At 36.9% G+C, this 27,698-nt stretch overlaps 1 long non-coding RNA gene across 1 annotated transcript; it reads left to right on the top strand.

The window, feature by feature from the left end:
• LOC116656858 lies at nt 1-27,459 on the top strand. Its single transcript, XR_004311865.1, has 3 exons — nt 1-251; nt 2,518-2,519; nt 27,427-27,459. It is a non-coding gene; the product is annotated as an uncharacterized LOC116656858 (long non-coding RNA).
• The last annotated feature ends 239 nt before the right edge of the window (nt 27,460-27,698 follow it).

Genomic DNA, 27,698 nt, shown 5'->3' with positions numbered 1-27,698 from the left:
TTGAACTCAGTTTTGCAGTTAATCTGGTGTTTTCTCTTAGTTCCTTTCTTTTTCTTTGTGTGGTTTGATAATTTTCCTTTATATTATCTTGGTTTCTTTATAGCTCTTTTGACTCTGTTGTAAGGTTTTGGCTTGTTGTTACCCTGTTTTGTAAGTATGTTAACCCATTACTATATCTGTTGGTTTTAAACAGATAGTATTATGAGCTCAAACCCATCCTACCAATAACAAAAAAAGAAAAAAGGAAAAAAGTCTATGTTTTCTTGCTCCCCTTTCCCACTCTTAATGATTTAGATGTCCTTTTCACAATTTCATGTTTATTATATTGTAATTCATTGTAGTTATCGCTTTCCAATTATGGTTTTCTCCTTTCTGTAACATCCTGCTTCTTTTCTATTTAGAGTAAACATCACAATGTTTCTCTTAGCATAGGTTTAGTATTGCTAAATTCTTTTAGTTTTTGCTTGTCTGTGAAGTTCTTTATATCTCCTTCTTTTCTAAAGCATACCCTTGCTGGATAAAGTATCCTAGGTTGCATCATTTTCTCATTCAGGACTTTGAATATATCTTCACACTGTCTTTTGGCCTGCAGTGTTTATGTAGAGAAATCAGCTGAAAGCCTTATGGGGGTTCCCTTGTAACTCACTCTTTGCTTTTCTCTTGCTGCTTTTAGAATCATTTCTTAATCCTTAATCCTGGCCATCCAGATTATAATATGTTTACTGTGTGTCTGTTTGGGTTCTTCCTATTTGGGACTCTCTGATTTTCCTGTACTTGGGTATCTGGTTCCTTCTTTAGGTTTGGGAAAATTTCAGTCATGATTTCTTCAAATACCTTTTCAATCCCTTTTACTCTTTCTTCTCCTGGGACCCCTATCATGTGTAATTCAATATGCTTTATATTATCCCATAGGTCACTTATATTGTTTTCACTGGTTTTGTTTGTTTGTTTTCCTCTCAGCTGTTCTGATTAGGAGATTTCTGTTTTCTTGTCTTCTAAGTCACTTATTCATTTCTCTGCATTATCAAGCCTACTTTTTATAGACTTTAGCTCAGCTCTCACCTCAGCAAATGAGTTTTCCAGTTTTAATTGGCTCCTCTTTATATCTTCAATTTCCTTTTTGACATATTCGCTGTCTCTATACACAAACTCTTGGTTCCTTCAGTACTTTGGTCACTCCTGTTTTGAAATCATGATCTAGTAGAGTATCAAGGTCTATTTTATTGATTATTCTTTCAGAAGACTTCTCTTGTTATTTTAATTGGGAGTAGTTCGGCTTCTTCCTTTTACTTATATGTCTCTGGTACTATGGCTCATGGAGTATCATTCATCTACTGTGGTCCTTAAATGGTTTGTTTGTTTATTTACTTATTTATTTAAAGCAGATGCAGAAATAAAACTAAAAAAGAAAAGAAATTCAAAAGAGGAAAAGATTTGAAAACAGAGTATAATAAATAACAGAATAACAAATTGAAGATAAAAATCAAGTTGAGACAAATTTTTTAAAACTTAAAAGAAGAAAAAATATTTGATAACAGTATAATCAATAACAGAATAACAACACAAAGAAATAGAAATCAAATTGATAGACATTTAAAAGTAATTAAAAGAAGAAAAAATATTTGAAAACAGTTTATAATTGATAACAGAACAAAACAAATAAAAATGAAACTGAGACAAGAAGAAGCAGCAGAAGCAGCAGCAGAAGAAGAAGAAGCAGAAGCAGCAGCAGGAAGAAGAAGAAGAAGAAGAAGAAGAAGAAGAAGAAGAAGAAGAAGAAGAAGAAGAAGAAGAAGAAGAAGAAGAAGAAGAAGAAGAAGAAGAAGAAGAAGAAGAAGAAGAAGAAGAAGAAGAAGAAGAAGAAGAAGAAGAAGAAGAAGAAGAAGAAGAATTTTTAAAGGAATAAAATAGAAACAAAAAATTTGTAAAGTAAAAATTTAAAAAGAAAAGAAAAAAAAGTGGATGTGTTCCCCTGGAGACTGTGCACTCTTAATAATTTTGTTGAGAGGTTCTTCTTAAGTAAGGTCCTTCTTGGTAGTTGCCACGTCTTCCTTCCCTGCTTTTTGCCTGTTGTCCCTTCAGTTGGGGGTGTGGCCAGTGATCTGGTAGCCAGAACCTGCCCTGTCTATTGAACCTCCTTTTTTTTTTTGTGGTTGTCATCACTCCTGTACTCACCCTACTGTGTGAACTCTGCTCAATGTTTCCAGAGGCCTTCTTGTCACACTCCTGGTCTGTGCTGTTCCCAGTTCTGGTCAGAGGGTGGTTTGCATCTCCTCCCAAAACTATATCTGGAGGTGTCACTACTTCATGGTAGGTGGGCAGGTCATGCCCCTTCCCTATGCCAAGGTCTGACACTGTCCTCATGCCTGGTAGGTGGGCACATCACTCCCCATTTGAGTGCCACTCTCCACACCACATAAGGTCCAAGCTCTGTAGGTGGGCTTGGACAACATGGCTGCACCAGCACTTGCCCCTGCTCTATGCCAGAACTCAGCTCCTTATTTGTCTTAGAGGCAGGAGTTCACAGAGGCACCAGGGCAGAGCATTCCTATCTTCCTGGGGCTGTAAACAAATCTTAGTTTCGCTTATGGGCACCTAGGTAAGTATTCAGATTTTGACACCCTCCTCTGAGTGAGGATTTGGTGGCTGTGGTTGCACCCCACCTCTCATCTCCCCAGAACACACCAGTAATGGTGCCTCAGGCCTCAGAGACTAAGGCTACTGCACCTCTTCCCCCAGAGCACATCAGTATTGCTGCTTTTCTTTTTATTCCTATTTTATGGGGGACCCAGACTATTCTGTTCTGTATACCCTCTGAGCCATGGCACATAGCACACTGCAGTCCCCCAAGGTTGCCTCTGTACAGTTGACCCAAGTCGTCCAACTGGCTTAAGCAATCTGTCCCATCCCACACCTACTGGTTCATGCTTAGAACTGGGGGTCATGGAGACTCTTTGCATCCATTTAACATAGTTTTATTGGTCAAGGGCTATTCCATACAGATATGAGCCTCAGAGTTTCACCCTCCATCTTGCTGGCCTCTCTGTTGGAGCAGGGGTGACCCAGTGAATGACCACTACTCCTCCTTTGCTGCTCCCTCCTTCCAGGACTGGTCCCACACTACTTTCCTTTTTCTTCCTTCTTTTTTCTTTTTCTCCTTCCAGATTAGTGGCATATTTTGTCTTTTGAAGAAGGTGATGTTCTGTCAAAGTTCAGCAGGTGTTTTGATTGGATGGGTGGGTCTGTGGATGTTAGTTCTGGTGTCTTGTGGGAGAGGGTGAGCTATCAGTATCCTTCTACTCTGCCATCTTGACCCTCCTCTGGAGCTCGATGTTTAAGATGACCCCTTATGGGTCCACCTCCACAAAGTCCACAGCCAAGAACTTTTACCTCCCCTGACTCTAAGGGAGAATATTCTTCTCAATCATTAAGCCCTAATACCATTCCTGGGCAGCTGGAGACCCCAGGCCACCATGAATCATCTCATGGATCTGGCATTTGGAGTATTTAACAATAGAGACAGGGTTCAATAGGCAAAAGGGAATCAGGGACAACAGCAAAAGTCACAATTCTCAGCATCAGCCCTAACCCCTGCACCCCCTCAGGGTTACCCTTTCTTGTGAAGACCCATGACAAAGACAGGATCAAGGACTCTTAGATCTGAGCCACATCTTCCTCAAAAAAGACCTGATTTAAGTACAGCCAGGAGAGCCACTGGAAAGACAAGTGCCCTATCTTGGTTCCACTGGGAACCTGCCCAACATGAAAACCAAAATACCACTGGAAGCGAGGCTGACAATTGTCCCAAGGGATTTGGGTCTCCCCTGCCCATGGGGCCCCTAAATTAGGCATTTAGAGATTTTTTTACTCTCTGATAGTCAGGGTCAATGCTCCTACTCAGCCCTGAAGCAGTTTTGGAAGACAGACCATCATCCATCTGCACCCTCATAAGATTATGGGAGTAAAATCTCTGAGGGAGGAATGAGACAGGAAGGAAGGGGGTAGGTCAGAGTCATTCAAAAAATAACTCAGCAATTAACACCAAAGTGGTGAAAAATTCATCTCCCAACAGGCCTTGAGGCCCAAGATGATAGGATATTTGACTTCTAGTAGACCTTCAGATTCTCTGTAATATATTAGCATGGTAAATGACACTCCCACAGGTATCATGACAATTTCAAGGTTAATCATAAAAGGTAAAAAAGTGGGTAGTGGGCCAATTCCTGAGAATCTCAGTCCCTTCCCCAAAGTAGTTGGAATAACCCTCCCACTTGTTAGCATATGAAGTTACTGAGCCCAAAAAATTTAACAATCCCTACACCTTGTGGCCACTCTCCCTTCTGAGTAAGATGACCTGCACCCTGTCTATGGAGTGTGTAACTACTTTTGTTTTAACCAAGCACCAGGAAGTGGCCAAGATGGTGGAGAAGAAGGATGTTGTTAGCTCACCCTTTCCCATGAATACACCAAGAAAGACATACATGGACCCACCCATCCACTCAGAACACCAGCTGAAATTTGACATAACATTACCTTCTTCAAAAGACAAAATTCATCACAAATCTGGTAGTAGAAAAAAAAAGAAGAAGGAAATTATTGCAGGACCTGTCTTGTGGGGAGGGAGTGATAAATGAGGTATACTGCTCCTATAATGGGATTCCCCCTCTCCAATGTAGAGGTCAGCAGGGACAAAGGGATAACCTCCAATTCTTGGATCTGTGCACAGCAGACTTTGGCTGAGAGAACTAAGTGAAATAGGTATAAAGGCTCCCTGTGATCCTCAGCCCTAGATGCAAGCCAGTGGTGGTGGGCCAGAACTGACTGTCCAAACTAGGTGGAGGACTTGGGCTGACTGTGCAGAGGCAACATCAGGCACCATGAATAAAAGTGTATACAGAACAGAATAACCTGGGTCCCCCATAAAAAATGGGAAAAATCAACACTGCCATTGCATGTTGTGGGGAGAGGCACAATGCGGCTGGGCTGTACCTTTGTCTATGCAGAGCTGCAGCACCATCACTGGTGTGTTCTCAGAAGAAGAGAGGTGGGGCTCGCCCTAGCCACCATATTCACAGGTGCACAGCTGTAATGTGGAGGTAGGGTTGATATCTGAATCTTTACCCAAGGGCTCCACAAGTTCATAAGCAAGACTGAGGTTGCTTTACAGCCCCAGGCAGAGGGAAACATTTTGCAAAGTGAGTGCCTTTCTGGACATGCAACTATATGACAAAGGATCAAAGAGCAGAGTCCTGTCACACAGCAAGGGTTAGGGCTGGTGCAGCTGTTTTCTGTAAGCCTGCCTACCACACACAGACATGGTTCTGGGAACTATGCTGACCCCATTTTGTGGTCTTTGGGCCTCTGGAATGAGTAAGCAGTGGTCATGCAATGGAGTGAATGAAGGGGCAGCTTGTGGTGCTGGAGATGGCAATGACCCAATAGCATGAACTTCAAGTCACTGAGGGCTAGGGGCCCTAATGACACAGGCCTCTAAGATGAGTAAGCAGAGATCATGCAACAAGGCAAGTAAAGGAGAGGTGATTAGTGCTGGGTATGTCACAGACCTGATAGTGTACCATGATCCAGGTGTCCAACCCAGATGTTAGTGGAAATGTACTGGTACCCTGAGGGCAGAGAACCTGGGGGACACCAGTGCAGTGCACTGACATTCTTATGGCTAAAGCAAGGGAAAAGGTACAGTCAACAAAGTGTACTTAATGAGCTCAAAGACACCTACTATGAACTGCAGCTCAGAAACAGATCTGGAAGTTGCCATTGCAACAAAAAAGGAACAGACTCAAAACCTATCAATACTGGGACAACCACAGAACAAAAAGGAGGCCCTGCCCAACAACCAGGTCAGGCTCTGTTCACAACACCAGCCACACCCAAAATCAAAGGGATAACAGTCAACACACACAGAAGAAAGACATGGAAAGCATCCATACTAAAAACAGACCTCAAAACAAAATTATTAGGGGTACACAGTTTACACAAGAATGCATCCTCTTAAAAAAAAAAAAAACTTCAAGACCACAGTAGATAAATAATACTCCACAATCCACTGAAAGAATAATTAATGAAATAGCCCTCAATAGTCTACTAGGTCATAACTTCAAAACAGGAGTGATCAAAGCACTGAAATCACTAAAAAAGACTATGAATAGAGACAGAGAAAACTTTAAAAAGGAAATGGGAAGTATAAATAGGAGCCAACTTCTGTTAAAAATAGAAAACTCAATGGCTGAGATAAGAGGCACATTAAAAGCAAACAAAAGCAGACTGGACAACACAGAGGAAAAAATTACTGACTTAGAAGCCAAGATAAAAGAAGTCTCCCAATTAGAACAGCAGACAGAAAAGCAAATAAAAACCAATGAAAGTGATATAAGGGACCTATGGGATTATATAAAGTGTGCCAACCTACACATAATAGGGATCCCAGAAGGAGAAGTAAGAGCAAAGGGGATTGAAAAGGTATCTGAAGAAATTATATTTGAAAATTCACAAACCTAAAGAAGGAATCAAATATCCAAGTACAGGAAACACAGAGGGTCCCAAACAAGAAGAGCCCAAATAGACTTACGCCAAGACATGTTATAATTAGGATGGCCAAGGTTAAAGATGAAGAAATGATTCTAAAGGTAGCAATAGAAAAACAAAGAGTGAGTTACAAGGGAACCCCCATAAGGCTTTCAGCTGGTTTCACTACACAAATACTGCAGACCAGAAGGGAGTGGCAAGTTATATTCAAAGTTCTGAATGAGAAAAAGTTGTAATCTGGGAAAATTTATCCAGCAAGGCTATCCTTTAAAATAGAAGAGATAAAGAATTTCACAAAGAAGAAACTAAAAGAATTCAGCAATACTAAACCTATGCTAAGAGAAATATTGAAATGTCTACTCTAAATAGAAAAGAAGCAGGATTCTATAGAAGGTAGAAAACCATAATTGGAAGTGCGATGACTACAATGAGTTGCAACAGAATAAACATGAAAATGTAAAAGAGGATATCAACATCATAAAGGGTGGAAGAGGGGAGCAAGAAAATATAGATTTTCTCCTTTCTTTTTAGGATGTGGTTGTGCTTATATAATTATCAGTTTAAAGTAAATAGATATACTAATGGGTTAATATATTTGAAAAATAGGGTAACCACAAGTCAAAAGCATACAATATAATCACAAAAACCAAAAGGAAAGCAAGATAATACAAAAGAAAATTATCAAACCACAAAAAGAAAAAGAAAAAAGAGGAAATACCAAATCAACTGAAAAACTATTTAAAATGGCAATAAACACACATCTATCAATAACTACTTTTAATGCCAATGGACTAAATGCTCCAATCAAAAGACATTGAGTAGCAGATTGGATAATAAAAGAACTTACAATATAATGCATACAAGAGGTACACTTTAGGGTGAAAGACACACATAGATTGAAAGTGAGAGGATGGAAAAAGATATTTCGTATAACTGGAACTGACAAGAAAATGGGAGTAGCAATACTGATATCAGGCAAAACGGATTTTAAAATGAAGGCCGTAAAGAAATATAAAGGACAATATACAATGATAAAAGGAGTAATATAAGATGAGGATATTACACACATTAACTTATATGCACCCAATATAGGTGCTCAATATAAGAGCACCTAAGAACATAAAGTAAGTACTAACAGATATAAATGGAGAAATTGATGGGACCACAATCATAGTAGGAGACATTAACCCCCAATTAACATCATTGGACAGATCTTCCAGACAGAAAATCAATAAGGCAATAGAGAAACTAAATGATACAATAGAGCATTCAGACTTGACTTTTCAGAACATTGCATCCCTCTAAAATAGAATATACATTCTTTTCAAGTGCACATGGAACATTTTCTAGGATAGATTATGTGCTCGGGCACAAAAGAGTTCTCAACAAATTTAAGTAGACAGAAATTATTTCAAGCATCTTTTCTAAAACAGTGCCATGAAACTAAAAGTCAACCACAGGAAAACAAAGGGAAAAAATGACAGCATGTAGATTAAACAACATACCATTAAAAAATAAATTAGAAATTCATTAAAAATTACTTTGAGACAAATGACAATGAAAACACAACCACAAACATCTATGGGATGAAGCAAAATTGGTCCTAAGAAGAAAGTTCACTGTGATACAGGCCTTCCTCAAAAAAGAAAAACATCTCAAATAAACAATCTAACTCATCATCTAAAAGAATTAGAAAGAGAAGATCAAGCAAAACTAAAAATCAGCAGAATGAAGGAAACAATAAAGATCAGGGTGGAAATAAATGAAATAGAGGCTAAAAAAATTTTTAAAAATCAATCAAACCAAGAGCTGTTTTTTTAAAAATAGTAAACAAAATTGACAAACCTCTAACCAGGCTCACCAAGAAGAAAAGAGAGAGAACACAAATCAAATTTAAAAGGAAAATGGAGAAATTATAACCAATACCACAGAAATATAGAATATCATAAGAGAATTCTATAAACAACTGTATGGAAGCAAACTGAATAACCTAGAAGAAATGGACAAATTTCCGGAAACATGCAGTCTAGTAAGACTGAATCAAAAAGAAATTGACCATTTGAACAGACAGATAACTAGAATTGGAATACAAATAACAATTAAAAAAAAAAACTTGCAAACAAAAATCTAGGACCGGATGTTTTCACTGGGGAATTCTATCAAACATATGAGGAAGATCTCCCACTGGTCTTTCTCAAACTCTTCCAAATGATTGAATAAGAGTGAGTACTCCCAAACTCACCATCACCCTGAGACCAAAACCAAAGACACTATCAAAAAATTAAATTACAGGCCAATATCACTGATGAACATAGATGCAAAAATTCTCAACAAAATATTAGCAAACAAAATCCAACAGCACATAAAAATATCATACACCATGATCAAATTGCATTCATTCCAGGGACACAAAGATGGTTCAGCTTATGCAAATGAATCAATATGATACACCACATCAACAAGAGAAAGGACAAAAATCACATGATCATCTCAATAGATGTAGAAAAAGCATTGGACAAAATTCAACATCCATTCATGATTTAAAAATTACTTATTACCGAAAAGGATATAGAGGGAATATATCTCAACATAATAAAAACTATGACAAGCCTACAGCCAGCATGATATTTAATGGTGAAAAACTGAAGGCCTTCTCCTGAAAACCTGGAACAAGACAGGATGTCCACCTTCACCACTTCTATTAAACATAGTCCTGGAAGCCTTAGCCACAGCAATAAGGCAATAAAAATAAATAAAAAGGATTCAAATTGGAAAAGAAGAGGTAAAATTGTCATTATATGTGGATGACATAATACGATATATAGAAATCCCTGAAGACTCCACACAATAACTATTAGAGCTGATAAAAGAATTCAGCAAGATAGCAGGATACAAGATTAACATACAAAAATCAGTTGCATTTTTTTACACTAATGATGAATTATTAGGAAAAGAAAGTAAAGAAACAATTCCTTTTAAAATTGCATCCAAAACAATAAAATACTTAGAAATAAATCTGACCAAGGAGGTAAAAGACTTTTACATGAAGAACTGAAAAAAAAAAAAAATTCCTAATGAAATTAATGACTTAATAAAATAGAAAGATATCCCATACACTTGGTTTGGAAGAATCAGTATTATTAAAATCGCCATACTGCCCAAGGCAATCTACACATTTAATATGATCCCTATCAAATTATGCAGGATATTTTTCATAGAACTAGAACAAGACATCTTAAAACTTGTATGGAATCACAAAATATCCAAAATTTCCAAAGCAATATTGAAGAAAAAGAACAAAACTGAAGGAATAACCCTCCCAGACTTCAAAAGTGCCACAGAGCTACTATAATCAAAAGGTCATGGTTTGGGCATAAAAACAGACATATGGATCAAAGGAACACAATAGACAGCCCAGAAATAAATCCACAGACCTATGGTCAATTAATCTTTGACAAAGGAGGCAACAGCATATGACAGAGGAAAAACAGTTTCTTCAACAAGTAGTGTTGGGGAAACTGGATAGCAGCATATAAATCAATGAATTTAGAACACTCCCTCATACTATAAACAAAAATAAACTCAAACTGGCTTAAAGACTTAAATATAAGACAAGACATAGTAAATCTTCTAGAATAAAACATAGACAAATCATTCTCTGACATAAATCTTAGCAATGTTCTTCAATGGCAATCTACTCAGGCAATGGAAATAAGAGCAAAAATAAACAAATGAGACCTAGTTAAACTCATAAGCTTTTGCACAGCAAAGGAAACCATAAGCAAAACAAAATGACAACTTATAGAATGGAAGAGGATATTTTCAAATGATGCAACCTACAAAGGCTTAATTTCAACAGCTCATACAACTTTACAACAACAAAATAAACAAAAAACTCAACCCAATCCAAAAATGGGCAGACGATCTAAGCAAGCAATTCTCCAACGAAGACTAAAAATGGCCAATAGGCACATGAAAAGAGGCTCAATATCTCTAAATATCAGAGAAATGCAAATCAAAACTATAATGAGTTATCATCTCACACCAGTTAGAATGGTCATCATTAAAAAGTCCATGAATGAGTAATGCTGGAGAGGGTATGGAGAAAAGGGAGCCCTCCTACTCTGCTGGTGGGAATGTAGTTTGGTACAGTCATCAGGGAACAGTATGGAGATACTTCAATAAACTAAAAATAGACTTACCATTTGATATAGCAATCCTTCTACTGGGTGTATATCCACAGGGATCTCAAAAAGGTACATGCACCCAAATATTCATAGAAGCATTATATACAGTAACCAAGAAATGGAAACAACCTAAATGTCCATTGACAGATGACTGGATAAAGAAGTTGTGGTATATTTACATGGTGGAATACTACTTAGCCATAAAAAATAAAATAATGCCATCTGCAGCGATGTGGATGGACCTAGAGATCATCATTCTAAGTGAAGTGATCCAGAAATAGAAAGAAAAATACCATAAGATATCACTCATTTGTCAAATCTTAAAAAAAAAAAGACAATATGAACTCATCTATAGAACAGAAACATTCTCACAGACATAGTAAATGTTCTTATGGTTACTGAGGAAAGAGGGTAGGAGGGGATAAATTTGGGAGTTTGACATTTATAAATGTTAGCCACTAAATATAAAAATAGACTTTAAAAAAGTTTCTGCTGTATAGCACAGGGAACTATGTTCAGTATCTTGTAATAACCTTTGATGAAAAAGAGTATGAAAACAAATACATGTATGTATATGAATGACTGGGACATTATGCTGTATACTAGAAATTAACACATTGTATCTGATGGTGCTTCAATTAAAAAATAAAAGCAAAGTAAGCACACAACACCCACACCTCATGGCCTTTCTCTTGTCTTCTGAAATAGCCTACATTCTATGAAGTACGTATCTCTCTAAATAAATCTCCTTTTACACAATTGTGGCTCACTCTTGAATTCTTTCCTGCATGAAGCTAAGGATCCCCACTTGCTGGGAAACATCCCAAGTACTCAGCTGAGACCTGGGACATGGCTATCTTCTCACCTAACATTCAATTTTTCTGTATTGCTAGCAGTGATCTTTTGTCTCTCAAGTTGTCAAGCAACTGTAGGTCTACACCAAGTTTGGAAGGAAGAAGAAAATAGTCCCAAAGGAAAAAAGCCTTTGGCAGCTGCTTAGGTGATTTTCCTCAGCTCCCATTCTCCCACCTCAGAGTCCCAGCCATTGATAATGGCCACTGGAGTGGCTCAGATACAGGTCCTCTCCTGTTATTGATTGCTCCGGTGATCTGGCCTTGCTGAGCTCCCCCTAACCCTCTGCTCTCCCAAGGAAGGCTGGTGCAGGGGTTGCCTTTAGGGTGTCTGATAAAGCCAAGGTGTCCAGGGGTAGGAAAAAGGAAAGGAAAGTCAAGACCCATGTTGGGTTGACAAGGCTGTTGCCACAAAACCAGCCTTTGCACCCCAAAAGCCAGATTGAGACTCAGAGGCAGAGTTTTGGGAGAAAAAGAACAGCTTTATTCCTTTTCCAGTGAAAAGGGAGTCACAGCAGGCTAATGCTTTAAAGACTTGGGATTGGGAACTTGAAGTTTTATAGAAAAACTAGATGGAACAAAAGATGATAACAATCAGGGCATTTTAGAAGAGAGAAGATGGCGGAGTAGAAGGACGCTTGTAGCTCAGTCTCTCCCACAAATGCACCAAGACTCACATCCACAGACCCACTCAACCAACCAGAGCACCTGCAGAGCTCCAACAGAACATCACCCTCTTCAAAGGATAGAGACGCCAAAAATCTGGTAGGAGAAAAGGAAAAAAGAAAGAAGAAAAGGCAAAGCACAGCAGGACGGGCCCCGTGGGGAGGGAGTGGCAAAGGAGGACTGGCGCTCATTCGCTGGATCTCCCCTCTCCAACTAAGATGCCAGTGGGATGGAGGGGGAGCCTCCAAGGCTCGGATCTGTACAGAGCAGCCCTTGACTGACAGAACTAAGTTAAACGGTCACAGAGGGTCCTTGTGACACCCAGCCTGAGAAGCAGGGCAGCAGCTGGTGGCAGGGCCGGGCTGCCCAAGCCGGGTGAGAGATGGGGGCATCTGCACTGAGGCAGCGCTGGGGGACTGCAAGGGGCTGCATGCCAAGGCTGTGGGTGCACAGGGCAGAACAACCTCAGCCCTCCATAAAACAACACAGTTGATGTGCTCTGGGGGGAAGGGTGCATAGCCCCATCCCTGAAAACCCACGGAAAGTTTTTGGGGGAAGAGAGATGGGGTCAGGAACAGCTTCCATATCCTCTGGCACTTAGCATCCAGGCAGGGGCTGGGCGAAACCTGCATCCAGACCTAACGGCTTAGCAGCCTCAAAGGCCAGACAGAGACCTGTCTACAGCCCGAGGCAGATAGGATCCCTCAATACTGGTCCCTCAGAGAACTTGCTCTGCCAAGACAAACAAGGAGCTGGGTTTTGGCCAAGAGTAGGGACAAGGCTGTTCCTCGGTCTTCCCCGAGCCCACCTGTGGAGCGCCAACCTCAGCTGGGGCGTGCAGCTGCACAGAGAAGCAGAGTGACTGGCACCAGGAGATGGAGGGCGGACTCCCACCTTTTGGGCAGGAATGCAGCCCCTGACCAAGGTGCTGGGAGGGGGCACTACCCGCCCTCCTAACTGGCCAGTCTGAACCATCTGACTGCGGCATCAGGAGGGGCAGTGACATGCCCGCCCACAGCAAAGGAGAGCTATACCTGACCCAGCTTTGGGAGGAGGCTTGACCTGCTTGCTGACAGGTACTGGGAGCAGCACAGAAAAGGGCGCCAACGGAGGTCCTCTGGAAACAACAAGCTGAGCTTCCAAAACAGGACAAAGACAGAAAGACTTCACATTAAAAGCACACAGACTCCAGGAGAACACTGACCCTTTTTTTTTTTAAATCTGTTTTTACCTGTTCTATTTCCTATTACCCAATTAATTTTTAGTTCTTAATTCATTTTTACTTCTCTTGGGTTTTGACGTCCTGTTATTGATTAGACACAGGTTTCAAATACATCTTTTCATCTTTTCCCCTTTTTTTAAACGTTTTAAAAGGACATCAAACCCAATTGCTATTCTGCTTCAACTTGCTCTTCTATTATTCATTATACACTGTTTTAAAACCATTTTTTCTCCGTTCTTTTAAAATTGTTTCTCTCTTTCTCTTATTTTTTCTTTTTTTCCTAAGTCTTATTCCTACATAGGCATTAGATAGATAAACTCGTTAAGGACCGCAATAGATGACTCATCCTCCATAAACCACAGTGCCAGAGAGGTATGAGCAAGATGAAGAAGCAGAGAAACCATTCCCAATTAAAAGAACAAGAGAAATCCCCTGAAAGAATGATCAATTAAATAGACATTGATAGTCTACTAGATAAAGATTTCAAAAAAGGAGTGATCAAGTGCTGAAGGAACTAGAAGAGATAGTGCTTAGAGATATAAAATATGTCAAAAATGAAATTGAAGCTATAAAGAAAAGCCAAGTAGAATTGGTAAACTCATTGACTGAGGTGAGGAATGATTAAAAGCTGTGCAAAGCTGACTAGATAATGCAGAGGAAGGAATTAGTGACCTAGAAGACAGGACAATAAAAAGCACCCAATCAGAAGAGCTATAAGAGAAACAAACAAAAAATAATGAAAATAGCATAAAGGATCTATGGGATAATATAAATCATGCCAAACTTTGCATAATAGGGGTCCCAGAAGGGGAAGAAAGATCAAAGGGGATTGAAAAGGTTTTTGAAGAAATCATGACTGAAAACTTCCCAAACTTAAAGAAGGAATCAGATATCCAAGTACAGGAAGCTCAGAGGGTCCCAAACAGGAAGAACCCAAACAGACCCACACCAAGACAAATCATAATCAAGATGGCCAGAGTCAAAGATAAAGAAATGATTCTAAAGGCAGCAACAGCAAAGCAAAGAATAAGTTGCAAAGAACCCCCATAAGGCTCTCAGCTGATTTCTCTACACAAACACTATAGGCCAGAAGGGACTGGCAAGATATATTCAAAGTCCTGAATGAAAAACAAGATGCAGCCTAGGATACTTTATCCAGTAAGGCTATCTTTTAGGATAGAAGGAGAGATAAAGAATTTCACAGACAAGAAAAATCTGCAGGAGTTTAAAAACACTAAACCCATGATAAAAGAAATATTGAAAGGTCTATTCTAAATAGAAAAGCAGCAGGATGCCACAGAAATGAGAAACTCACAACTGGAAAGGTGATAACTCATGAATTACAAATAAAATACACACAAAATTATAAAAGAAGACATACAAATCATTGAGAGTGGGAGAGAGAGGAAGGGAAATATAGAATATATTTTTTTCTTTTAAATATTTTTTTCTTGGTAGGTTGGGTTTGAGATCATTTTACTATCACTATAATAAAAACAGTTACAGTAATGAGCTAATAGATTTATGAAAAAGGGTAACCACAAGCCAAAAACTTACAAGGGAGTCACAAAAATTAACTAAAATATATGATAATACAAAGGAAAATAACCAAACCACAAAAGGAAGAAGAAAGGAACAAAGATGAAACATCAAATCAACTGCAAAGAGAAGTTCAAAATGGCAATAAACACACATCTATCATTAATCATTGTAAATATTAATGGACTAAATGCTCCAGTCAAAAGACATAGAGTGGCAGACTGGATAATAAAGCAAGAACCTTTAATATGCTTCATACAAGAGACCCACTTTAGGGAGAAGGACACATATAGAATGAGAGTGAAAGGATGGAAAAGGATATTCCATGCAAATGGAAAAGTCAAAAAAGCAGGGGTTGCGGTACTGATTTCAGACAAATTAGACTTTAAAACAAAGGCCATAAAGAAAGATAAAGAAGGACATTTTATAATGATTAAAGGAGTAATACAAGATGAGGATATTACACTCGTTAATATATGTGCACCCAATATAGGAGCACCTAAGTACATAAAACAATTACTAACAGAGATAAAGGGGGATATTGATGGGAATACAATCATAGTTGGAAATTTTAACACTGCATTAACATCACTAGACAGATCTTCTAGACAGAAAATAAATAAGGCAACAGAGAAATTAAATGATACAATAGAAAAATTAGATTTGGTGGATACTTTTTGAGCATTACATCACCAAAAAATGGGATATACATTCTTTTCAACTGCACATGGAACATTTTCCAGGATTGATCATGTACTTGGGCACAAAAGATACCTCAACAATTTCAAGAAGATAGAAATTATCTCAAGCATCTTTACTGACCACAATGCCATGAAACTAGAAATGAACAACAGAGAAACAATGGAGAAAGAAAGGAAAGCATGGAGATTAAACAATATGTTATAAAAAGAACAATGGGTCAATGAGGAAATCAAAGCTGAATTTAAAAAATACCTTGAGACAAATGACAATGAAAGCACAAGCACTCAAAATCTATGGGACACAGCAAAGGTAGTGCTAAGAGGGAAGCTTATAGTGATACATGCCTTCCTCAAAAAAGAAGAACAATCTCAAATAAACAATTTAACCCACCACCTGAATGAATTAGAAAAAGCAGAATAAAAAGCCCCAAAAGGTAGCAGAAAGAAGGAAATTATAAAGATCAGGGAAGAAATAAATAAAATAGAGATTAACAAGACCATAGGAAAAATCGACCAAACTAAAAGCTGGATTTTTGAAAAAGTAAATAAAATTGATGAACACATGGCAAAACTCACAAACAAGAAAAAAAAGAGAGCACAAATTAGCAAAATAAGAAAGGAAAAAGGAGAAATTACAACAAACAAAATATAAATATGGAATATCATACAAGAATATTATGAAAAACTATATGGAATCAAAACTATATAACCTAGAGGAGATGGACAAGTTTCTGCAATCATACTGTCCACCAACCCTGAATCAAGAAGAAACTGACCACTTGAACAATCCAATCACTAGAAATGAAATAGAAATAGCAATTAAAAACCTCTCTACAAAGAAAAGTCCAGGACCAGATGCTTTCACCAGGGAATTCTACCAAACATACAGAGAAGAACACATAGCAGTCCTTCTCAAACTCTTACAGATGATTAAAAAGGAGGGAATACTCCCAAACTCATTCTATGAAGCCACCATCACCCTGACATCAAAACCAGGCAAAGGCACTACCAAAAAAACAGAATTATAGGCTAATATCACTGATGAACATAGACATCAAAATCCTCACCAAAATATTAGCAAATAGTAACCAACAGCACATAGAAAAGATTATACATCATGACCAAGTGGAGTTCATCCCAGGGACAAAAGGGTAGTTCAAAATACACACATCAATCAATGTAATACATCACATCAACAAGAGAAAGGACAAAAACCACATGATCACCTCAATAGATGTAGAAAAAGCCTTTGATAAATTTCAACACCAACTTATGATAAAAAAAACTCTTACCAAAGTGGGTAAAGAGGGAACATATCTCAACATAATAGAAGCTATATATGACAAACCTACAGCCAGCATAATCCTCAACAGTGAAATACTCAAAAGCTTCCCACTAAATTCTGGGATAAGATAAGGCTGCCCACTTTCACCACTCCTATTCAACATAGTCCTGGAAGTTTAGACACAGCAATCAGGCAACAGAGAGAAATAAGAGGGATCAAAATTGGAAAAGAAGAGGTAAAAGAGTCACTATATGCCAAAGACATGTTACTATAGCAATTTTCCAAGGAAGACATACAAATGATCAAAAAGCACATGAAAAAATGCTCAATATCACTAATTATCAGAGAAATGCAAATCAAAACTACAATGAGGTATCACCTCACACTAGTCAGAATGGCAGTCATTCAAAAATCCACAAATGACAAATGCTGGAGAGGCTGTGGAGAAAGGGGAACCCTCTTACACTGCTGGTGGGAATGCAGTTTGGTGCAGCCACTATGGAAAACAGTGTGGAGATTCCTCAAAAGACTAGGAATAGACTTACCATATGACCCAGGAATCCCACTCCTGGGCTTGTATCCAGAAGGAAATCTACTTCAGGATGACGCCTGCACCCCAATGTTCATAGCAGCACTATTTACAATAGCCAAAACATGGACACAGCCTAAATGTCCATCAACAGGTGACTGGATAAAGAAGAGGTGGTATATTTATACAATGGAATACTACTCAGCCATAAAAACCGACAACATAACGCCATTTGCAGCAACATGGATGCTCCTGGAGAATGTCATTCTAAGTGAAGTAAGCCAGAAAGAGAAAGAAAAATACCATATGAGATCACTCATATGTGGAATCTAAAAAACAAAAACAAAAACAAACAAACAAAAACATAGCATAAATAAAGGACAGAAATAGACTCACAGACAGAGAATACAGACTTGTGGTTACCAGGGGGGTGGAGGGTGGGAAGGGATAGACTGGGATTTCAAAATTGTAGAATAGACTACACTGTATAGCACAGGGAAATAAAAATAAATAAATAAATAAATAAAAAGAAAACCCTAAAAGGTCCACACAAAAACTACTAGAGCTGACCGAAGAATTCAGCAAGGTAGCAGGTTACAAGATTAAAGTTCAAAGATCAGTTGCATTTCTTTACACTAACGGTGAATCAACAGAAAAAATAAGTAAAGAAACAATCCCCTTTAAGATAGCACCCAAAGTAACAAAATATCTGGGAATAGATCTAACCAGGGAGGTGAAAGAATTATACACAGAAAACTATAAACCATTGATGAAGGAAATTAAAGAAGACTTTAAAAAATGGAAAGAAATCCCATGCTCTTGGGTTGGAAGAATCAATATTGTTAAAATGGTCACACTGCCCAAGGCAATCTACAGATTTAATGCAATCCCTATCAAATTACCCAGGACATATTTCACAGAACTAGAACAAATCATAATAAAATTTATATGGAACCATCAAAGACCTAGAATTGCCAAATCATTACTAAAGAGAAAGAAAGAGGATGGAGGAATAACTCTCCCAGACTTCAGACAATGCTACAGTCATCAAGCAGCATGGTATTGTTACAAAAACAGACATATAGACCAATGGAACAGAATAGAGAGTTCGGAAATGAACCCACAAATTTTGGTCAACTAATCTTCGACAAAGGAAGCAAGAATATACAATGGAATAAAGACAGTCTCTTCAGCAAATGGTGTTGGGAAAACTGGACAGCAGCATGTAAAATAATGAAGCTAGACCACTCCCTTACACCAGATACAAAAATCAACTCAAAATGGATCAAAGACTTAAACATAAGACAACACACATTAAGCCTCGTAGAGGAAAATATAGGCAAAACATTATCTGATATACATCTCAAAAATTTTCTTCTAGTAGGAATAAAAGCAAGAATAAACAAATGGGACCTAATGAAACTTACAAGCTTCTATACAGCAAAGGAAACTATAAGTAAAACAAAAAGATAACCTATGGAATGGGAAAAAAATGTTTGCAAATGAAACTGACAAAGGCTTGATCTCCAGAATATATAAGCAGCTCATATGACTCAATAAGAAAAAAATAAACAACCCAATCCAAAAATGGGCAGAAGGCCTAAACAAGCAATTCTCCAAGGAAGACACACAAATGATCAATAGATACATGAAAAAAATGCTCAATATCACTAATTATCAGAGAAATGCAAATCAAAACTACAATGAGGTATCACTTCACATCGTTCAGAATGGCCGTCATTCAAAAATCCACAAATGACAAATGCTGGAGAGGCTGTGGAGAAAGGGGAACCCTCTTACACTGCTGGTGGGAATGCTGTTTGGTGCAGCCACTATGGAAAACAGTGTGGAGATTCCTCAAAAGACTAGGAATAGACTTACCATATGACCCAGGAATTCTACTCCTGGGCATATATCCAGAAAGAACCCTACTTCAGGATGACACCTGCACCCCAATGTTTATAGCAGCACTATTTACAATAGCCAAAACATGGACACAGCCTAAATGTCCATCAACAGATGACTGGATAAAGAAGAGGTGGTATATTTATACAATGGAATACTATTCAGCCATAAAAACCGACAACATATCGCCACTTGCAGTAACGTGGATGCTCTTGGAGAATGTCATTCTAATTGAAGTAAACTAGAAAGAGAAAGAAAAATACCATATGAGATCACTTATATGTGAAATCTAAAAAACAAAAGAACAAAACAGACAAAAAAAAGTGTAAATACAAAACAGAAACAGACTCATAGACATAGAATACAAACTTGTGGTTGCCAAGGGGGTGGAGGGTGGGAAGCGACAGACGGGATTTCAGAATTGTAGAATAGATAAATATTATACTGTATAGCACAGGGAAATATACACAAAATATTATGGTAGCTCACTGAGAAAAAATGTGACAATGAATATATATATGTTCATGTATAACTGAAAAACTGTGCTGAACACTGGAATTTGACACAACATTGTAAAATGATTATAAATCAATAAAAAATGTTTAAAAAAACAATCAGGGTGTTTTACAGGATGCTACATTCTACTTATCCTATTTGATCTTCCTAATGTCAGGGAGGAATTTTGTAGGGTCTGTCCATTCTTCTGAAATTATCAGCACATTACCTCTTCCTAGTTAAAGCTGTTGAATGGGGGTTGTTGAGCATAAAAAGCAGTAAAGGAGAGAAAGCACGTTGCAGGATTTCTTAGTCAGGGAGAATTAATATTAGGAAAGTTAGTTCTTTTCCTACTTCACATTTAGAATCTAGGAACTGCAAGCTGCTTTCTAATTCAGCTCTGGGCTTCTAAGGACTTTGTCTTGACAGCCACTAGGTTCTTGTGAATGAAAAGTGAGCAAAGCAGCTTTAATGCAGAGCAAACAGTGCCTTGAGAAGTCTGACTCTAGGAAAAAATAGTCTGTCCTATTTTGATCCCTGCTCATAAACACCCGTGGCACTAAAGTTTCCAAAGTATTTCTGTACTTGCAGCGGGCACTGGCCCTTCCAATTCATTGAGAAGGAAGCCTAGAGAAAAAAAAAAAACAGTTATTTTAGGGTACAGAGGAAGAGATGATAAGGTGAAAGTCTTAGCAAGATGGTTGATTGAATAAGCCTTCAATTAATGTTAGTTGTGTGTGCAGGATTGTTGGTGTTTCCTTCTTAGTGGGAGGATACATTCAATCAACTAATATAAAAAGATTCCATTAGGCAATCATAAATTCACAGAGACCAACTGTGGAGCAAAATATTCCTTTACTTTTTTCATTTAATTATCTATTAGTTTAAATAATGTGTATCCAAGTGTCTCTTTAATCCCTGGTCTCTCATTCTTCCTCCTTACAATCCTTCTTTCTTTCTACACCTCTACACTCTCTCAAGGGTAAGAGCTTCATCCTGGAGAAAGGGAAATGGAAATTTTGTCAGACTTAACACTCTAAGTAGTGACAGCAGACCCTTCTGCTAAAGAGGGAATCTTATTCAAGCCAATCTCTCTATATTATATTACCTTTCTCTCAGAGCATAAATTTAAAGTATTTATTATTATTATTATTATTATTATTATTATTATTATTATTATTATTATTATTATTATTAATTATCATCGTCATCTTCATCATCATCAAAATATTGCTTATGTTTGTCATTTTTCTTATTGAACACCTTTAATCCTATAAAGAATAAGAAAGAGCAGAAAAAGATGAGTGGAATAGAGAAAATATGTTCTGATACATAGTGTTGCTCCTGTGGATTTTATTACTATTATTGCTATGCCATAAAAACTGACAACATAACGCCATTTGCAGCAACATGGATGCTCCTGGAGAATGTCATTCTAAGGGAAGTAAGCCAGAAAGAGAAAGAAAAATACTATATGAGATCGCTCATATGTGGAATCTAAAACAAACAAACAAACAAAGCATAAATACAGAACAGAAATAGACTCATAGACATAGAATACAGATTTGTGGTTGCCAAGGGGGTGAGGGGTGGGAAGAGACAGACTGGGATTACAAAATTGTAGAATAGATAAACAAGATTATATTATATAGCACAGGAAAATATATACAAGTTCTTATGGTAGCTCACAGAGAAAGGAATGTGACAATGAAAATATATATATGTTCATGTATAATTGAAAAATTGTGCTGAACACTGGAATTTGACACAATATTGTGAAATGATTATAAATCAATAAAAATTTTTAAAAAAAGAAATAACAATTTTAATGGAAAGATGAAAGAAAAACTATCATTTTGTAGTGCAGTAGCCAGAATCAAAAATAATGGAAACAGTACCAACAAAATAAAAAGGATTGTTTGAAAAAACATTAAACCCAAGCATTAGGAGGGATGAAAGAACAAATTAAGAACTCGATCTCTGGGAATCTGATTCCAAATTTTGATTTAGAATGAAAGCAATATAAGTCAAATCTGAGACAAAAAGTAAATTACATGGAGCTCCTATCACCGTTGCCAGTAAGTAGGACTGATTTGGAATCCAGGGTATCCTGAGTTGCAGGCAAAATTAAGGAGAAATAGTTACCCTAGTTGGAAGCTACAGGAAGAGAGCTGATGTTCCTGTCATCTGTTACTAATAATTTATTATTCACATTTGATATCAGGAAGAAATCTCTCAAAAACAAGAATAAAATCTTTTAAACTCTGAATATTTCCAATAGTGGTGGAGTTACTGAATTAAACGTTATAGACACTGCTTAGGCCCTAAACCAGCTAAGGTTTGTTGCCTCAGCGTGGGATAGTTCTTTTTTTCTATTTGGGTTCCAATAAGTGAAAAACAAAACTGAAGTTGAGATCAACACAGTAGAAGCTTTATTCAGTCGTCAAAGAATGGAGGAGTGGGAACAAAGTTCCCAGATCAATGACTTACCAACATGGTGAGAGTGATTTGATTTTGAAGAGTAAAGACCAAAGAAGCAAGATGAGGCTAATGATGGGGAAGCATATGCATTAGTATATGCAGGGCTTTTTCAAGGAAGTGGGGTGCCATTTTTTTTTAATTTCTTTTTTTATTGATATAGAGTCAGTTTACAATTTTGTGTCAATTTCTAGTGTACAACTTAATATTTCAGTCATACATGTACATACATATATCCTTTCTTATATTCTTTTTCATTATAGGTTACTACAAGGCATTGAATATAGTTTCCTGTGATATACAGTAGATCCTTGTTGTTTCTTAATTTTATACATAGTATCTAACATCTGCCAAACCCAAAATAACTATCTCTCTCCACATTTTCCCCCATTCAATAACCAAAAGTTTGCTTTCTATGTCTGTGAGTCTGTTTGTTTTGTAAATAAGTTCATTTGTGGCCTTTTTTAGATTCCATATATAAGTGATATCACATGGTATTTTTCTTTCCCTTTGTGGCTTACTTCATTTAGTATGACAATCTCCAAATACAAGCATGTTGCTGCAAATAGCATTATTTTCTTATTTTCTATGGTTGAGTAGCATTCCATTGTATAAATGTTCCACAAATTCTTATTTTAACTATTTTATTTATTTATAATCATTTTACAATGCTGTGTCAAATTTCAGTGTAGAACACAATATTTCAGTTATACATAAACATATATATATAATTCATTGTCATATTTTTTCTCTGTGATCTACCATAAGATCTTGTATGTATTTCCATGTGCTCTACAGTATAATCTTGCTTATCTATTTGATATTTTGAAATCCTAGCCTATCCTTTCCCACCCACTGCCCTATTGGCAACCCAAGTATGTATTCTATGTCTATGAGTCTGTTTCTGTTTTGTATTTATGTTTTTTGTTTGTGTGTTTGTTTGTTTTACATTTCACATATAAGTGATCTCATATGGTATTTTTCTTTCTCTTTCTAGTTTACTTCAATTAGAATGACATTCTCCAAGAGCATCCACGTTACTGCAAGTGGCGATATGTTGTCGGTTTTTATGGCTGAATAGTATTCCATTGTATAAATATACCACCTCTTCTTTATCCAGTCATCTGTTGATGGACATTTAGGCTGTGTCCATGTTTTGGCTATTGTAAATAGTGCTGCTATAAACATTGGGGTGCAGGTGTCATCCTGAAGTAGGGTTCTTTCTGGATATATGCCCAGGAGTAGAATTCCTGGGTCATATGGTAAGTCTATTCCTAGTCTTTTGAGGAATCTCCACACTGTTTTCCATAGTGGCTGCACCAAACTGCATTCCCACCAGCAGTGTAGGAGGGTTCCCTTTTCTACACATCCTCTCCAGCATTTGTCATTTGTGGAGTTTTGAATGATGGCCATTCTGACTCATATGAGGTGATACCTCATTGTAGTTTTGATTTGCATTTCTCTGATAATTAATGATATTGAGCATTCTTTCATGTGCCTATTGATCATTTGTATGTCTTCCTTGGAAAATTGCTTGTTTAAGTCTTCTGCCCATTTTTGGGTCGGGTTGTTTGTTTTTTTCTTGTTAAGTCATATAAGCTGCTTATATATTCTGGAGATCAAGTCTTTATCGGTTTCATTTGCAAACATTTTTCCCATTCCATAGGTTGTCTTTTTGTTTTACTTATGGTTTCTTTTGCTGTGCAGAAGCCTGTAATTTTCATTAGGTCCCATTTGTTTATCCTTGCTTTTATTTCTATTGCTTGAGTAAACTGTTTTAGGAGAATATTTTTGATATGTATGTCAGATAATGTTTTGCCTACACTTTCTCCTAGGAGGTTTATTTTATCTTGTCTTATGTTTAAGTCGTTGATCCATTTTGAGTTGATTTTTGTGTATGGTGTAAGGCGGTTTTCTAGCTTCATTGTTTTACATGTTGCTGTCCAGTTTTTCCAACACCATTTGCTGAAGAGACTGTCTTTATTCCATTGTATATTCTTGCTTTCTTTGTCGAAGATCAGTTGACCAAAAGTTTCTGGGTTCATTTCCAGGCTCTCTATTCTGTTCCATTGGTCTATATGTCTGTTTTTGTACCAGTACCATGCTGCTGATGACTGTAGCTCTATAGTATTGTCTGAAGTCTGGGATAGTTATTCCTCCATCCTCTTTCTTTCTCTTCAGTAATGATTTGGCAATTCTAGGTCTTTGATGGTTCCACATAAATTTTATTATGATTTGTTCTAGTTCTGTGAAATATGTCCTGGGTAATTTGATAGGGATTGCATTAAATCTGTAGATTGCCTTGGGCAGTGTGACCATTTTAACAATATTGATTCTTCCAACCCAAGAGCATGGGATTTCTTTCCATTTTTTAAAGTCTTCTTTAATTTCCTTCATCAATGGTTTATAGTTTTCTGTGTATAATTCTTTCACCTCCTTGGTTAGATTTATTCCTAGGTAGTTTATTACTTTGGGTGCTATTTTAAAGGGGATTGTTTCTTTACTTTCTTTTTCTGTTGATTCATTGTTAGTGTAAAGAAATGCAAGTGATTTTTGAACGTTAATCTTGTAACCTGCTACCTTGCTGAATTCTTCGGTCAGCTCTAGTAGTTTTTGTGTGGACCTTTTAGGGTTTTCTATATATAGTAACATGTCATCAGCATATAGTGGCACTTTAACCTCTTCTTTTCCAATTTGGATCCCTTTTATTTCTCTCTCTTGCTTGATTGCTGTGGCTAGGACTTCCAAGACTATGTTGAGTAGGAGTGGTTTTAGTGGGTAGTCTTGTCCAGTCCCAGATTTTAGTGGGAAGCTTTTGACTTTTTCACCATTGAGTACTATGCTGGCTGTAGGTTTGTCATATATAGCTTTTATTATGTTGAGATATGTTCCCTCTTTACCCACTTTGGTAAGAGTTTTTATCATCAAAGATATTAACTTTTATCAAATGCTTTTTCTGCATCTATTGAGATGATCATGTGGGTTTTGTCCTTTCTCTTGTTGATGTGATGTATTACATTGATTGATTTGCATATGTGAACTACCCTTATGTCCCTTGGATGAACCCCACTTGGTCATGATGTATAATCTTTTCTATGTGCTGTTGGATATTATTTGCTAATATTTTGGTGAGGATTTTGGCATCTATGTTCATTGGTGATATTTGCCTATAATTTTCTTTTTTGGTAGTATCTTTACCTTGTTTTGGTATTGGGGTGATAGTGGTATCATAGAATGAGTTTGGGAGTATTCCCCCCTTTTCAATCATCTGGAAGAGTTTGAGAAGGACTGGTATGAGTTCTTCTCTGTATGTTTGGTAGAATTCCCTGGTGAAGCTGTCCAGTCCTGGACTTTTATTTGTGGGGAGGTTTTTAATTGCTATTTCTATTTCATTTGTAGTGGTCGGTTTGTTTAAATGGTAAGTTTCTTCTTGGTTCAGTCTTGGTGGACAGTATGCTTCCAGAAACTTGTCCATCTCGTCAAGGTTATCCATTTTGGTGCCATATAGTTTTTCATAATATTCTTGTATGGTCTTCTGTATTTCATAATATTCTGGTATGATATTCATTATTTGCTGTAATTTCTCCTTTTTCCTTTCTTATTTTGCTAATTTGTGTTCTCTCTTTTTTCTTCTTTGTGAGTTTAGCCAGAGGTTTATTGATTTTATTTACTTTTTCAAAAAAACAGCTTTTGGTTTGATTGATTTTTTTCTATGATTTTTTAATCTCTGTTTTATATTTCCTCCCTGGTCTTTATTATTTCCTTCCTTCTGCTGAGTTTTGGGGTTTTTTTTGCTCTGCTTTTTCTAACTCTATTAGCTGGTGGGTTAGATTGTTTATTTGAGATTGTTCTTCTTTTTTAAGGAAGGCCTGTATGAGTATAAACTTCCCTCTTAGCACTGCCTTTGCTGTGTCCCATAGATTTTGAGTGGTTTTGTTTTCATTTTCATTTGTCTCAAAGTTTTTTTTTTTAATTTCAAATTTGATTTCATCATTGACCCATTGTTTTTTTTTCAAGTATGTTTTTTAATCTCCATGCTTTCCTTTTTTTTTTTTTTTTTCCTGTTCCTCTGCAGTTGATTTCTAGTTTCATGGCATTGTGGTCAGTAAACATGCTTGAGACAATTTGTATCTTCTTAAAACTGTAGTGGTTTCTTTTTTGCCCAACTACATGATCAATCCTAGAAAATGTTCCATGTGCACTTGAAAAGAATGTATATTCTATTTTTTGAGGGTGCAATACTCTGAAAATATCCACCAAGTCTTATTTTTCTATTGTATTATTAATTTCTTTGTTGCCGTATTTACTTTCTGTCTGGAAGATCTGTGTAGTGATGTTAATGCAGTGTTAAAATCTCCAACTATGACTTTATTCCCAACAATATCCCCCTTTATCTCTGTTAGTAATTGTTTTATGTACTTAGGTGCCCCTCTTTGGGTGCATATATATTAATGAGTGTAATATCCTCATCTTGTATTACTCCTTTAATCATTATAAAATGTGTTTCTTTATCTTTCTTTATGGATTTTGTTTTAAAGTCTAGTTTGTGTGAAGTCAATACTGCTACACCTGCTGTTTTGGCTTTTCCATTTGCATGGAATATCCTTTTCCATCCTTTCACTCTCAATCTATATGTGTCCTTCTCCGTAAAGTGGGTTTCCTGTATGAAGCATATTGAAGGTTCTTGCTTTATTATCCAGTCTGCCACTCTATGTCTTTTGACTGGAGCATTTAGTCCATTAATATTTACAGTGATTAATGATAGATGTGTGTTTATTGCCATTTTGCACATATCTTTGCAGTTGATTTGGTATTTCTTCTTTGTCCCTTTCTTCTTTTTGTGGTTTGGTAATTTTTCTTTGTATTATCATGGATTTTATTTAGTTTTTCTGACTCACTTGTAAGTTTTTTCCTTCTGGTTACCCTTTTACGTAAGGCTATTAACCCATTACTATAACTGTTTTTGTTAAACTGATAGTAACATAATCTTAAACCCATCCGAATGAGAACAAAAATTTTAAAAAGAAATAAAAAAATACTCTATATTTTCTTGCTCCCCTCTCCCAATCTTATTGATTTAGATGTCTTCTTTTACAATTTTGTGTTTATTTTATTTGTAATTCATGAGTTATCACCTTTCCAGTTATGAGTTTCTTGTTTCTGTAGCATCCTGCTGCTTTTCTATTTAGAGTAGACCTGTCAATATTTCTTTTAGCATGGGTGTAGTGTTGCTAAACTCTTTTAGTTTTTGCTTGTCTGTGAAATTGTTTATCTCTTTATCCTAAAGGAAAGACTTG

This window comes from Camelus ferus, chromosome 16 (assembly GCF_009834535.1).
Source record: "Camelus ferus isolate YT-003-E chromosome 16, BCGSAC_Cfer_1.0, whole genome shotgun sequence".
NCBI lineage: Eukaryota > Metazoa > Chordata > Mammalia > Artiodactyla > Camelidae > Camelus > Camelus ferus.
The sequence above is the reverse complement of the archived record's forward strand: the minus strand, read 5'-3'. Positions and strand labels throughout refer to the sequence as shown.